We start from the raw sequence: 16,138 nt of genomic DNA on the forward strand, positions 1-16,138 counted from the left end.
TAAAATTAAATATAAAATAAGTAAGTATAATCTAGTAAATATATTATTATAGTCATTAAATTATATAATAAAAAATAAAAAGTATTAAGTTAAAATACTCCCTATCTTATAAAAAAGTTAAGTTCATTTTTTTAATAAATTATTATTAAAATAATATTAAAAAATCTAGCTATTTCTCCGCGCGGTTAGGCTTGTAAATATTTAAAATATTTAAGTTTTAAAATATTTATTATAAAGGTAGCAAGTAAGAAAAAAACTATTAAACTAATTATAAATACCCTTTAATAATAATTAATTATAGCCTAACAAGAGAATACTCTTATTAATTAATTATAATAATAGTCTAAAAGTATAATCCCTATTAATTTAGGGCAGGCCTTTCTTATTATTAAATAATATAAAAAAAACTTTTTTTTATAAAGGTATTATTTATATACTTCCTGTGCCTGTGTTATAATATAAAATTATAAAATAATATTATAATAATTTTTATATAGGCTATTTTAGCTATAAAAGGATTATTAAATTATTTACCTATAAGTTTTAGTAGGAAAAGCTTAATAAAAATACACGTGTAGATATTGAAAAATATTTTTTATATTAAAAATTTAAAATCTTAAGGCAGCTACCTTGGAAAAGTTAAATATTTTTTTAATATTAAATATATTATATAAAAATATTTTTATAAACTTTATTATTAACCTACCTTTATTAAAGTATAAAGGGCGCGTTTATAATATAATTTTAGTAATTATAAATTAATTTAGTAAAAAAATAAAATATTTTTTTATTATTAATAAAATTACTATAAAAAAGTTAGCTAACCTATTTATTAAACAAATTATATATAATATAGGGTTGCCCTTAAGCATAGTAATAAATTAAGGTTTATTTATTATTTTAAAGTATTAAATAGCTTTTTATTAAGTGTTATATATTAAGTAATAACTTAGTATAGTATATTATTTTTAATTAAATAGTTAAACCAAGCGCTAAAACTAAATACTTAAGGTATATTTATATATATATTATAATTACCAGTAAAATAATTAAGTATTATACTTACTACTAGCATGCTTTGCTTATAATAGCTATACTTTACTTATAATAAGCTATGGGCAAGAACTAGTAATTTTTAGGCTTAAAGACCTAAAAAAATTAATATTTTATTTTTTTATTAAAAAGCGCTTATATTATTTAAAATAGCTTTATAAAAACTTATAGGATTATATAAATAAAGTATAAAAAAATAAATACCTTATTATAATGAAAAATATTATTTAAGAAAATTTAAGATTAAAAATAATATTTTAATATTTTTTAAAAATATTAAGTTAATATATTTAAATAAAAAACTTAATTTAAAGTATAATAAACCCTTTAAAATTAAATTTATTATTAAAAAGTAGGTATATTAGCTCTAGCTTACTAGTATATATAGTTAATTAAAAGTTTATTTAGTATTTTATATTTTTTAAAGCTATTTATATAGCAAGATAAGCCTAAAAGGGAAAAAAGTAATTATTAATAATAAAATTAATTAATAAAAAAAATAAAAAGTTAAGGCAATTTTTAAAAAATAATATATTTATAAATATAATAAATTTTTTATTAAGTAAAAGGGCTGGCCTAGCTATAAGAATTTATAAAAATTATTTTTTTATTTTAAGCATGTATAAAAAGCCCTAATAAATTATAAAAAACTAGCTATAATAATACTAGTTTACTACTAGTTTAAAAAAAAGGTAATAGCTTTATTAAGTTAAATACCTTTTTTTATAAGGTTTTAAGGTTTAATAAACTATTAATATTATTAAAAAATTATTAAACTATTATTTAATTATTATTAATTACCTATAGCTTTAAAAAGGGGTATAAAATTTTTAATTTTATAAGGTTTTAAAATTATACCAAAAGCTATAAGTAAAGTAATTACCTTTTTTATTTTTTATAAGGTTTTAAGGTTTAATAAACTATAGCCGGACCGCCGCTAGCTTGGTAATAAAACTTATTTTAAATTATAATTTAAAATAAAAAACTATGTTTGTATTAAAGTTAAAGTATAAAAAAAAGGCTTTTTTATTTTTTTAAAAAAAATAATAATAACTAACTAGGCGGTAAAGGCTATAATAAAAAATTATTATTTAGTATTAAAAGCAGGAGCAAGGGCCTTTATAGGTATTTTTTTTATATTTAATATTTTTTAAAAGGCGTGATAAGCTTATTTTTTAACAAAAAAAATATCAAAAAACTACTAAGCATTCTAGTTATTATTAAAATAGGCTAGGGGCTATTTAAAAGTAAGCTAAATGTTTTATATAAGTTTTTAAATAATTATAACTAATATTAATATTACCTGGACCTTAATACTTATTTTTTATAAGTCTTAATTACTAGCTTAACTTAATATATAAATATATCTTAGTAATAAATATATTTATTAAGGTTAGTAGAATTTATTTATTATAAAAAAGTAATATTTACTTTTATATTAAAAGGTAGTAAAAAACAGGGGCCCTTATTAATAATATAATAAAAGTAATTATACTTAATAGCTAGATAAATATATTAATTAAGGCTATTAATTAACTTATTATTTTTATATACTTAAATATATTTTATATACCACAAGCAAACCTATTTTTTATTAATTAATATTTATATTAAAGCTGTTTTACTAGTGGACTAGTTAAAAATAAGGTATACTTATAAAAAAAAGGCTAAAAGCTAAAAAAAAGTATAAAAAGGTAAAGGTAGTAATATAAACCCTATAATAAAGGTATTAATAATAATAATAGTTAGCATAGCACTAGGTAAAGTAAGAAAAGGCAAGCTAGCGGGAGTAAGGATAGTAGTAAAATAATAAAATAGTTACTTTAAAATTAAAAGTTAGTATATTTAGTAAAGTGCCAGCAAAGCGCCACTAGTTAATAGCTATTAAAATAAAAATAACTTACTAAATTAGTACTTATATTTTTACTATACCTTTTAAAGGCACCTATTAAATATTAATTATACTAGCTATTATTATTATTATTACTACCTAAAAACTAATTAAAATTAATATTATTAAACTTAAAGGGGGATATATATAATAAAAAAATTAAAAATAACAAAGACTTTTAAAGTTAGTAAAAATACTATACTAAAAGGGTTTTATAACTATATTAAAGTAGGAGTATAAGGGGCAGGAATAGGGGTATTTTAAACTATTATAGTTATAACTAGGCGCCTTTTCTTACTTATTATAAAGCTAGGGCAGCGCTTAAAAAAACTTTTTTTTTAATTATAATAAAAAAGGGCAATTTTTTATTTAATAAAAAATTTAATAAGTTTAAGAATTTATAAAATTATAAACTATATTATAATTTATACTTTTATACTAGGTATTATTAAAGTGCTGCCTTTCCCCTTTTAGTTATAAATAAATATTATATTTTATTTAAAGCGCTATAAATAATAAAAATAAAATACTAAATTTAATATATCAAATAATACTTTAATAAAGTTAAAAATAGTAATAATAAAGTTATATTTAGTATTAATAATAATAATAATAATAATAGTAATATTTTATTATTATTTTTTTTTAATTTAGTAATGGGTCGCGGACAACCCTTTAATTAAAAAAAATTATTAAGGCTAATATTTTTTTATTTAATATTACCAGAGCTAACCTATTATTAATTTAAAGTTAGTATTTTAAATAACCTAAGCTTTAGCCTTAAACTACCAAGGCTTAATATATTTTATTATTATATTAGGTTATATAACTTAACTAGGTTACTATTATTAAAAATCTTAACTATTAATTAAGTAAGGCTAGGGTAGGCCTTAAGTATAAGCCTAAGTAAAATTTTATATATAAAGTATTTTAAATTTATATTTACTTTTTAATTAAAAATAGCTCAAGCATAGCTTAAAGGTTTATAAACGTGGCCTTAAGGCCAGCCTTTTTTAAGTAATTTTTTTAATATTATTTAATGGGGTTTAGAATACTTTATTTTTATTAATTAAATTTCTTTATTAATATATTTATTATTAGTAAAGATCTTCGAGACTTGTCGGTCTTACAAAGTAGCCTATTACTTAGTATTTAAAAAAAAGTGTTTTTTAAATAAGCAGGGGGGTATTATAATATTACTTATAATAATTATTATATAAGGCTAAGTATTTAAAAAAAGTATTTTTTAAATAAGTAAAAAAGCTATTATAATATTACTTATAATAACTACTATGCAAGGCTAAGTATTTAAAAAAAAGGTATTTTTTAAATAAGCAAAAGGAGCTATTATAGTGGTTAGTAATTTTTATAATATTTAAGTCACGCCTGGCGGGAATATATTACTTAATAAATCCTGGGTTATAAAAGCAGGTGGAGTTATAATAAAAAAAATTATAAAAGTAGGGGGAGCTATATTTAATAATTTTTATAATATTTAAGCTATGCCCGGTAAAAATATATTATTTAATAATTTTTATGCTACTTAAGTTATAGCTAAAGGTTATATAATATTTATAAAAGTAGGTATAATAACTAGTGCTAATATTAGCTTAATAACTTTACTCAAAAAATATATTAAAAATTTATAATTTTTTATTTAAGTTCATTCTTAGTATATTATATACTTACTTAATATATAAAGTTAAAGAAATACTAGGGCCATGCCATGTTTTAAAGTTAGTAAAACCTTTAATTTAATAATTATTAAAAAAATAAGGTTATAACTTAAAAAATAATAATTTATTACCCTAGGCCATATAAAATTAATTATATTTAATATAATTATTATATAATACTTAAACTGGTGTAAACCTAGTTTTTTTAAATTTAATATATTATTTTTTTAGGTAACTATTAAAAGTATTCTTTATTTATTTAGTATTTTTTCATGTTTTTAATAAACCTTTTTTAACTAGTTTTTTAAAAAATAATAAAATTATATAATTTTTATATAATAATAGCATGCTAAACCTGTGTTTACTATATTTAATTATTATAAAAAAATGATTTTATTTCTTGCTATTATATGAAAGGTATAATAATTAATTTAATTTATTTTTACTTTTTTAATAATTATTTTTAATAAATATATATTTTTTTTAGTATTTTAACCTTTGCACAGGATATAATAAGATTAGTATATAAAAAATTAATATTAATTATATACCTAAATTTAAAAACAAGGCTTATAAAATATTTATACTACCTAAATATTTTTATTTAAATTAAAATTTATTTTGCATACTATAGCACGCCTTTTTTTAATAAGAATTTAAGTATTAAGTATGCTTAAGTATTATTTAAACACACTTTTTAAGGGCTATTTATATTTAAAAAAAATTTAAACTTTTTTTATTATTAGTAATAGCTAATACCTTTTTTAATAAAGTTTTAATTTACTAGCTAAACTAGTAAAGGAGGGTTATTATATTTTTATTTTAAAGAGTAAATTAAATAAGTAACACGTGATTTCTTACTTTATTTAACTAGTTTTATAAATAGCTTTATTTAAATTTAATTATTTATATTTATAAAGTTTACTATATACGCGGGGTTTAGCCTTTACTTATTTAATAACTTTTAAATTATTATGCCTTTTAAGTAGTTAGCTTAAAAAAGATTAAGTTAAAAAAAGTAAAAAAGGTTTTAAAAAAACTAGTTTAATAAAAAAATAAAAGTTTATTTATTAATAAATATGTTCCTTAGGCTTAGTAAAGTTTTATAATAAATAATAAGTATTTTCCTGAATTAAAAATAGGGGACTTAAAAAAATACTTATTTATTAATAAATATATTTTTTAAGCTTAGTAAAGTCTTACTCGGGAGATAAGTAAAAAAGTTATAATAATAAGTATTTTACTAAATTATTAATATAAAAAAAGCACTTAAAAAAAGCTAGTAGGTAAAGGAAAAATATGCCTAGTAAAAAGTAAAGTAGGTAAGTTAGTAAAATAAAATAAAAAAAGAGGTAAAAGGTAAAAAAAAAAGTAAAAAAGTAAAGTAGCTAAGCCAGGAAAATAAAAAATTTAAATTATTAAGAAAAAGATTAAAATCAAGTAATATATTTATTTTTTAATAATAAGTTATATATTTAAATTAACTTTATTATATTAACTTAATATAATTTACCCTAAGTAATATTTACTTCCTATAATTTAATAATTTTAATTATTTGAGTTTTCTTGTGTTTACCTTAATTTAATAATTTTTTTTATTAAATTTATAACTAGTAGTGGTAGAACTTTTTTAATAGGTAATAATATATTAAAAGCTATTTTTATTTATATAATTTTAAGCTTGGGGCTATGCGTGCCTAAAATAGTATTCATTTATTTTATTATAGCTTTTAAAATTATTTCTTTCTTATTCCCCTTATTTTTAAGGGCTGTTTTAAACACCTTTACTAGTTTTAAGCATTAAGTAATAATTATAAAAGCTAGTTATTATATTAATTTAAAAAAAAAAAACCTTTTAAATTACTAGGTATTTTTATACCTTGCGCTTTTTTAAATATTTAATTAAAAGTAGCTTTTTTAAATGAATATAATACCTAGTAAAACCCGGAAGTTATAAACTTTTTTTTAAAATTATGATAATAATTAAATAATTTTATTTATTATGGGGCGCTTGCTTTAAGTAAACTATTAAAATTATTAAATAAATATTTAGTTTAAAAAATAGCTTTAACTTATAAGCTAAACTTTTAACTTTTTTTAAATAATAAAGGGCCCTGTTTTTATAGGAAAAAGTATTATACTCCCTTTTGTAAAGTACCTAATATATTTAGGTTTTTTTATTAGTTAAATATAGGTAAAATTATTAATATTTAAAAAGATAAATATATATTATTTATTAAAGTAATAGGCTATATAATTCTATATATATTAAATTATATTTACTGTTTTTTTTAATCACTAATTAGTAAGTAATAAAGGATTTTATTAATTTAATTTAGGGATTTATATCCTTAAAAAATTTATATTTATATTATATATTATATATAAGCTTAAATAGTATTTTTACTATTATTAAGTTTTGTGAAGTAGCTAGTACCTATAATAGTTTTAAAATAAGGTTTTTTATATATTTTTTATTAGTAAGTGGCATAGCATCGCGCGGAGTATTACCTTTATTATTATATTATAATATTTAATTTATTTATTTACCACGGGGTAATATATTATTATATTAAGTTAAATATAAGCCTGCTTAAATAAGTAGGTTTAAAATTTAAATATAAAATTTAAGTTTTTATTATATATTATTACCGGTGGTAGGCCCTAATTTAAATATACTTATATAAAAAACACTTGGGCCTAATTAATTACTATATAATTTATTTATTTTAAAAATAGTTTTAAAAACTTTGAAAACTTATTTATTACTATTAAAATTATATTTTTTTTGCTAAACGCGGTAGTATTATAATAAAATTTATTATTAATATAAATAAGGGGTAAAATAAAGTAATAATTAAATAAAGCTATTTATATAGCTAGTAATACTTTTCTTTATCATATCATAAATTAGGCATGTAAAAATATAGGATTTAATAAGCTTATATAATTTATTAATATAAATTATTTAATAAAGTTAATTTTAAGTTTTTTTTATGCTAGGAGAACCTTTATAAATATATATAGCTGTTATAATTAGCTTATATATAATTTTAAAAATAAAAAATATTTTAAATCCCCGCGGACCATGTAAAGTAATTTACTATTTATATTTAATTTAAAATTATTTTTTATTAAATTACCTGCTTTAAAGCCTAGTATTACTTCCAGGTTTTTATAAATTTAATTAAAATATTTATTTATTAAAAGTGCTTTAATAAGTATTTAATTTAATTAAAAATTTATTACTAGAATATTTACTAGGTGGCATATAATAACTTTAAAGTTTTTAATATTTTTTTACTTTTATTAAGCTTTTTTGCCTGCTGCGCGATAAACAAAATAATATATTTATATTTTTATATACGCGGCCTAGCCTATAAATTACTTTTATTTTTTTATAGATTAAGCTAAAAAAGTGTTTAAGCTATTAATTATAGGTTTTTTTATATAAATTTATTAATTAAAATAGTTCTTTAATTACCAAATAATTTAAGTAAATCATAAACTTATTATTATTATTTAAATAGTGCCTTAATTTAAAAATTACTTATACTAGCGCGCTAACCTTTAATTTTATTAGCTAATAATTTTTTTTTAAAAAAATAGGTACTCAAAAAATAATACTAGGCTTTTTTTTTTATTCAGCTAGTGCAGCGTTACGCTAAACCTAAACTTTTTTAAATTATTTATATATAAATAAAAAGGCTTTAAAAAATCTAGTAAATAGTAAGTAAGAATATTAGCTAAAGCTTGTTTTAATATATTTTAAGCTTTTTTATAATTAATATTTATATTAATTAATATTTTATTATAGTGGGTTGCACGCTTTTACCCTTTAATAAGTATTTTTTAAAATAATTTAGTTTTTAATACTTTTAATAATTTAATAATATACATATACCCTAAATAATACTACCTATAAAAATTAAATAGTAATAGGCCTAATTTTAAAAAAGTAAGAGTTAATAGGTAATTTAGCTAGGTAATAGTAATAATTTTATTTTTTACTATAAAAAAACCTAGTCTTAATATTTTATATTTAAAAGCTGTAATACTCGCGTAGCTAAAATAATATTTTAAAATTTATAAAGTTACTTTAAAAAAAGTAATAATAGCACCTACTTTAAATAAACTAGGTAAGAAAAGGTGTCTTTAAAATAAATAATAATATTATTAATATAAATAATTACTAAACTTTAAAGGTATAGCTATAGTAAATTTTTTATTTTTTACTAAAAAAATAAAGGTATTATAGCTAGTCCTATTATTAATTTTTATAATAAACCTAATTTATATAAAGTAAATAATTAAAAAATTTTAAATATAATAAAAAGCTTAACTAGCTTATTTAGGACTATTATAGGCAAGCAGGTATTTTTTAATATAAATACTTAGTAAATTCTTTTAATAAATAATCTTTTGAATAAATATTATTTATTAAAGTAGTATCCAGGTTTTGCTAAATATAATATATAATATTATTTTTATTTATTATATTAGCTTCACGTAGTAATATTATTTTTTATTTTATATATTTTTATAATAATAATAAGTTCTTTTTAATAACAGAATAAAACTTTAGCTTGTTTATTTTTTGGTAAGCTTTAAACATGTTTTTTAAAGTAATGCTTAATTTAGTAAATACACTTTATTATTAAATTTATTATTTTATCAATAACCTTATTAAATAAGTGCGTGTATGATTCACAGGCTTCATTTTTTAAGTAAAGTAATATTATATTTAGTAGTATATATTTTTTATATTAGCGGCGAAGTTATTGCAAACGCTTAATAAATATTATTATTAAATTTTTTTTCAATTAAAAAATAAAATATGTTTAGGCTTTAGTTATAAGGAAGTATGTTTTAAAAATAAAAAATAATAATAATATTTATGGCGCCTAAAGCACCCTGTATGTTTATTTTTTAAAAAAAATAATAAAAAATTAAATAATAAATCTTTTTTTTATATAGTATGTTTTGCGTTAAGGGGATTTACTAGTTTTATAATTAATATTTTTTTATTAACTTATATTAGTATAAAAAAATATTTTTTTATTCCTGCCGCGCACGTGTATAGTTTTTTATACTAGTAAGGTTTTTTAAAAATATTATAAAAAAGATTTTATATAATAAACTTTCCGTCTAGCATTAGGCTATTATAAAATCTAGTTAATATACTTAAAAATATATAATAATTAATTTTTTAATATATATATTATTAATAATAGCTTTATAAATGTTTTTTATTTATTTAATATATTTTGCTAAATTTAAATAGCTTACTACCGCGTGAGCGGTTTGGAAATTAAACTTTTTAATAAAAAAGGCTAATTTAATAAATTTATTATTTTTATAATAGCTTTAATAATATAATAAATATATAGTAAATTTTTTGTATATATAGTCTTATTATAAATTAAAAGTATTAAAAATACCTTAATATTTATTAAAGTGTTATATAAATACTTTTTATACTTAATAAATAAGTACTGCTTTAGTAATAATTTTATAGTAAATTAATTTAAAAAAATTAGCAGTCTAGCTTATTATTTTTTATTAAATTTTTAGTTTAATTAACTTTAAAAATATAGGAAATACTAGCTAAATATTTAATTTAATAAAGGCTAAAAATATAAATTAAGTAGCTTGCTAATTCCCTTTTTTATTATTTATAAAAAAATATAAATTAAGTTATTTAATAACTTTTTAATTTATTAATTATAAAAAGTATAATTTTATTAGTTTACTAGTCCCCTGGTATATTAGTTAAAGTTTTATTATACTTAATATTAAAAAATATTATATTAAGTATATTATTTTTATACTAAGCTAAGTTAAGTAGTAAAGGTAAAGGGCTAAGTGTCGTACTTTCGACGGTTTAAAGAGAATTCATGATATTATTAATTGTCTTGTAAAAGGCTAGCTACATTAAATAAAAAAAAGGGGTTAAGGCGGTGTCTAACAGCAGTATTAGTGTGCTGTTAGTAGCTAACATTAACAAGTCCCCCCTATAAAAAGGCGGACGCCCTTGTCTATTAATAAAAGAAAGGCGTAAATAAAGAAAAACACATAAAAAGCATAAATAAAAAAACGGCTTGGTGGCTCGAGTAAACACCGTAAAAGTAAAAAAATATAAAAGCTATAAAAGTAATAAAAGTAAAAATAAAGAAAATTAAGTAAAAGTGGTTTTATTTAATTTATTTTTAACCTTTTTAATATTAAATATAGCATGTTTATTAATACTTCCAGCACCTAATTTTTTATTTAATAAAATATATTAATTCTTATGGTACGCCTTTAGGCTTTTAGTAAAGCTTAAATAGCCTTATAAATAATAAAATACTTTTATTTTAATATATTTAATACTATATTATAGTTAATTAATAATAAATTAAGGTTACTAGCTAAAGTTACTTAAGAAAACTAGGTTTTAAGTAATATTAAAGTTAATAAAGTTAAATAAATAGTAAAGGGTTTATTAATAGTTTACGGATTTCTAAGGCCCAAAGTAGTTTTTTAAAGGCTACTAGTAGTAAAAGTTTTTAAAGTATTTTATATTATTAGCTGCGCTATAACTTTATATATAAAAGTTTTTAAAAGGCTAGTAAGCAATAGCTAAGCCGCCGGGTTATTATTATTAAAAAAAGTTAGCTTATTAAATTTAGTAGTAAAAGAATTTAAAGCCCTATTAAGCCTTTATTTTTATTACTTGGTTATTAATACTATTATTATTAAAATAGCAGGCTAAATTAATATTAGCTAGTATATAAACTAACTTTACACGGGTAATTATAGTTTACTAAAAATTATAAAGCCTAGTTTTAACTATTATAAGTAAAAACTTAGGCCTTGCTATAAGCCTAAGCTAAACATGCTAGCTAGCTTATATAAAGGGCTAATAAGTTTATTTTAAAAAGTAAAAAAATTTAATAATTTTTAACTACTAGTGGGCGCTTAAGGGGTAAAAAAAATTAATAATTTTTTAATTACTAGTAGGCGCTTAAGGGGCAAAAGAATTTAATAATTTTTAATTACTAGTAAATAATATATTAGTGGTCGCGGTGGTAAGGGGCTTAACTTAGTTATTAATTAAAAAACCTTAGGCAGTATTTTTTTAAATATTTTTTTACCTATTAGTAAATAGGTTTTAGGCCGCGGTGTTCTAAATATTTTTAGCATAAAAAATAGGCTTATCTAGTATTATTTTTACTTTTAAAAAACTTTATTAATTCGCGGCTTTACGCAGTTTTTTCTAAGATATTAATAACCTTTTTTTTTAAAAGCGGCTAAGGCGGCCTAGTATTTTTATTTAAAAGTAAGAGGTATTTACCTTAGGTATTTAAAAATAAAAGTTCTTTACCTTAAATATTTAGAAGCTGTTAGGCCAACTATTATTATTATTTATAGTATTTTTATTAAAAATCTTGTTTTTAAAGTTATTATTAAAATTAAAGTTATTTTTTAAGTTCTCCGTGTTGGTGTTGTTCTTAAACTTTATTATAGTTAGTTTAAACTTTTTAATTACTTTTAATTTATAATTATTAGCATGTTATATTAGTATAGCTTTAACTATTAATCCTAGTTTTTAATATTTTTTTACTTTTTTAGCTTTTAAGACTAGGAAATCCTAGTTTATTATTATTTATTGTTAATAGGCTTTTATTTTTATTATATTAAGTTTTTTAAGAACTAGTAATAGGTATATTTTAAATAAAGAATTTAGTAAATTTTGGCCCGCTATTTAATAAAAATTATAGGTAATTAAATTATTTAAAAGTAAAAAGTATAAATAGCTGCCTCCCGTAGCTTAGGTAAATTTATTATAATTTATTTTTTTTATTATTTATATAACTAGGCCTTTCCCTAGGGGGATAATATAAATAAAAAAGTTTAAAATATAATAACTTATTATAATAATTAAAAATAATAATTAAGTATTATTAGCTTTAATAATTTTTACAGGGTGTAGTCTTGGCCTGGTAATAAAGCTAAATATAAAATTTAAGTTTAATAAGCCTAGTAAAACTATGTTTTTTAATTTTTATATTTTAATAAATATTAGGTTTTTATTATATAAAATTATTTACCTATAATATATAAGGAACTAATATTCCCCGTGTGTATAAATTTATATTATTAGGTTAATAAGCACTTTTTTTACTTTAAGATTCTTATTAAAATTAAAATTATATAGGTATTTTTTATGCTTAAATAATTTATTTATCACGTGAATAATAAAGAATACTCCAAGGTTTAAAACTTATATTTTTTTTTAAAAAAAAGCCATAAATATTAAAATTTTTAATTTATTTATTTAGTGGAATTACAAGCTTTTTCCCTACCTTTAGGTTATTTAAATTTATTTTTTTATTAACTACCCGTGTTTACAAGCAGTCTTTACTATTATTATTATATGTCTAGTATATAGGAAAATAATTATAATAGTTATATTACTTTTAGTAGTGTTTTACGCAGCTTTTTTTATTTTTTTCCTATTTTTTATTTTTTTATTAATAATATTAGCGTAATTCTATTTCTAGATTACCCTAAGTTTTTTTATGGTTAGTAAGAGTAAGAAGAGAGCTTGTTTAAAAAAGGTTTAAAAAAGGTAATAAAATATATTACTTACTAAAGTAAGGATTGGGAGGCTTTATTTTACTAAAATAAAAAAAGATTTTTTAAAAAAGGTAATAACTTATGCTAAAGTAAAAAAAAAAAGAAAGTTTAAATAAATAAAAAAATTATTTAAAAAAAAATAGTTTTAATTACTAAAGTAAATAGGGAACTTATTTAAAAAAAGCTTAAATAAATAAAAGAATTGCTCGAAGGAAAGAAGTTTTAATTACTAAAATAAGTAAAAGCTTAAATAAATAAGAGAATTGCTTAAAAAAAAGAAGTTTTAATTACTAAAATAAGCTAAGTAAAAGAGATTTAATAACTTAAGCCCTTACTTAAAGGCAAGTTATATTAAGTAAAAAAAAAGCTTTAAAAAAGCTAAATTACTTGCGGGAATAAAAATATATCCAGGGTAAGAAAATAGGATAATAAATATAAGCATTTTTAAAACTATAAAAAAAAAGAAAATATAACACCATGGTATAAAAGTAAGTAGTGGTATAATAAAGTAAAGCAAGAAAATAATATAAAAAACAAGTAAATTAATAATAAAAATAGTCACGTAATATTAAAATAAATATAATAAATATTATAATAAATATTATAAACTAGTCCGGGTAAGTTTTATTATATTTTTTAACTAGCTTCTTTGCGCCCTTTAATTTTAATCTTAATAGCTACTAGTTATTCTTTGCTTTATAACCTATTTAGCAAACTAAATATTTTATTACTAGGGTTTATTTACGCCTAGTGCGTACTATCTTCCTGCTAATAATTTTTTTAACCTTATAATAGTTTTTATTTATTAAAAAGCCTTTATTAATTATCGCGCCTGGCTTTACTAGCTATTATTTAAAAAAGTCTTTTTTAAAATATTCTAGTATTTATATAAAAATAACAAGGTGAATTTACTATTTTTTAAAAATAATTAACTTATAAGCTAATTAGCTTACTTAGCATATAATATAAAAAGGACTAGTAAACTATTAACTAAGTTTTTTTAATATTTATTTATTTACAGGAATACTATATCCCTTATAAAAATATAGTAGTATTTTATTATTTATAATAAAAAATATTAGCTAATATTTATAATTATAATATTTTTTTATTTAAATTATAGTAAATAATAAAGCTTTATAAGTATTTTATTATATTATAAAAAAGTAGTTACTAAGTTATTTTAATAAGTTCCATCCCTAATAAAGTAAGTAGCTATATAATAATTTATAGGGGCTATAACTAATAAAAAATTTTTAAACTATTTAGCGCGGCCTGCGTTAAAAGCAGGAGGGATTTTTATATAATTTATAATTTAAAGTATAATACTAGCTAGTAATAAAATATAATTTTTATTGTTTAAATTACCTTTTTAAATTAACTATTAATTTATAAATAATATACCATGTTATATAATTATTAAATATTAAGGGCTTTAAAAATTATATACCAAAAATTTAAAATAAACTTTAAATCTTAATTTAAAATAATTTTTTTATAAAATGCCCTAGTCTTTTAATTATATAAATTAAATAAAAGCTATATTTTAATTTTTAGCTTTTTACCAAGAGCAACCCGGGATTAAGCTAATTTATTTTAAAAACTTATTAACTAAAACTAGAATTTAATTATATCCTTTATTTATTATTAGCAGACTAATTATAAAGTTTATAGTTAATATTTTATAAAAAGTATTAAATATAGTAATAAGATTTAGGAATCCATAGGGCTTATAATAAAAAATAGTTAATAATTTATAAAGGCAAGCTGTAATATATTTTTATAATTTTATTATTTTTTTATATATAGTTAAACCGCGTAGTTTAAATAAGTAAGTATTTAAACTAATATATTTTTATTAATTATAAATAATTATAAAAATATTTTTAAGTAGTTCTTGTGGGATTATTAACCAGAGCTTTTTATTATTTTTTATAGGTAAAAAAGCTTTTTAATAATTTAATAGGGGATAAAATAAAAAGTATTATCTTTTTTTTATATTAATTAGGATATTAATAATTACTACGCATTATATATTATTTTTATACTTTTAATAAATTTTATGCATAAAGTCTAGATTAATATAAACTTTAAAGTATTTTAGTTAAACTAGTGCGGAATCCGCGTTAAAAAATAAATACTTTATTAACATGTTAAGGTTAAGATTTTTTACTATTACCTGTACATTATTTCTTGGCAGCCTAAAAAAAGTATTTATAATTAAGTTTATTTTACCTAGTTAGTAATAAATTAATAGGTTAAATTACTATAAATATTATAAGGCGCGAATTAGGTGGAGGTTTAATCCTTTAATAACTTATAATTAAAGTAACATTTTCCTAGATAGCTTGGCTATTATAAAGTAATCTAAATAAATAATTATTAATAAAAATTATAAAGTAGCCTTAATTAAGTAACAAGTTTTTTTTATTACCTAGATTAAATAAGAGATCTTAATTTTTATTAGCTAGTAATTATACTCTATAAATATTAAACCCTTACTAAAAAATAGAACTAGCTTAATAGTTAATTTAAAAGGGGGCTTAAAAGGGTTTATATATTCAAAAAAGTTTTTAATATAATATACTATTATTTTATATTTATTTATAATAGTGTTTAAATTAATATAAAGATACTAAAATAAATTATAATATATAAAAAATTTAAAATAAGTAAATTTAGCCTAAAGTTTTTAATAAGCTTTAATCTCCTAAAATATTAGCTTGGAGACCAAGGTTTTTACTACTTATTATTTTTAAAGGTGCCTTATTAATAAAGATTTTTTTAAAAGGTGTACCTTGCGTTCTTGTAGGGGCGCTATTATAAAAGTATATTAAAATATATAGTAATATAGGTAACTAGTTATGCTAAAATATATTTTTAGTTAATAAAAAGT

This window comes from Aspergillus mulundensis, assembly GCF_003369625.1.
Source record: "Aspergillus mulundensis strain DSM 5745 chromosome Unknown scaffold_9, whole genome shotgun sequence".
Lineage (NCBI taxonomy): Eukaryota > Fungi > Ascomycota > Eurotiomycetes > Eurotiales > Aspergillaceae > Aspergillus > Aspergillus mulundensis.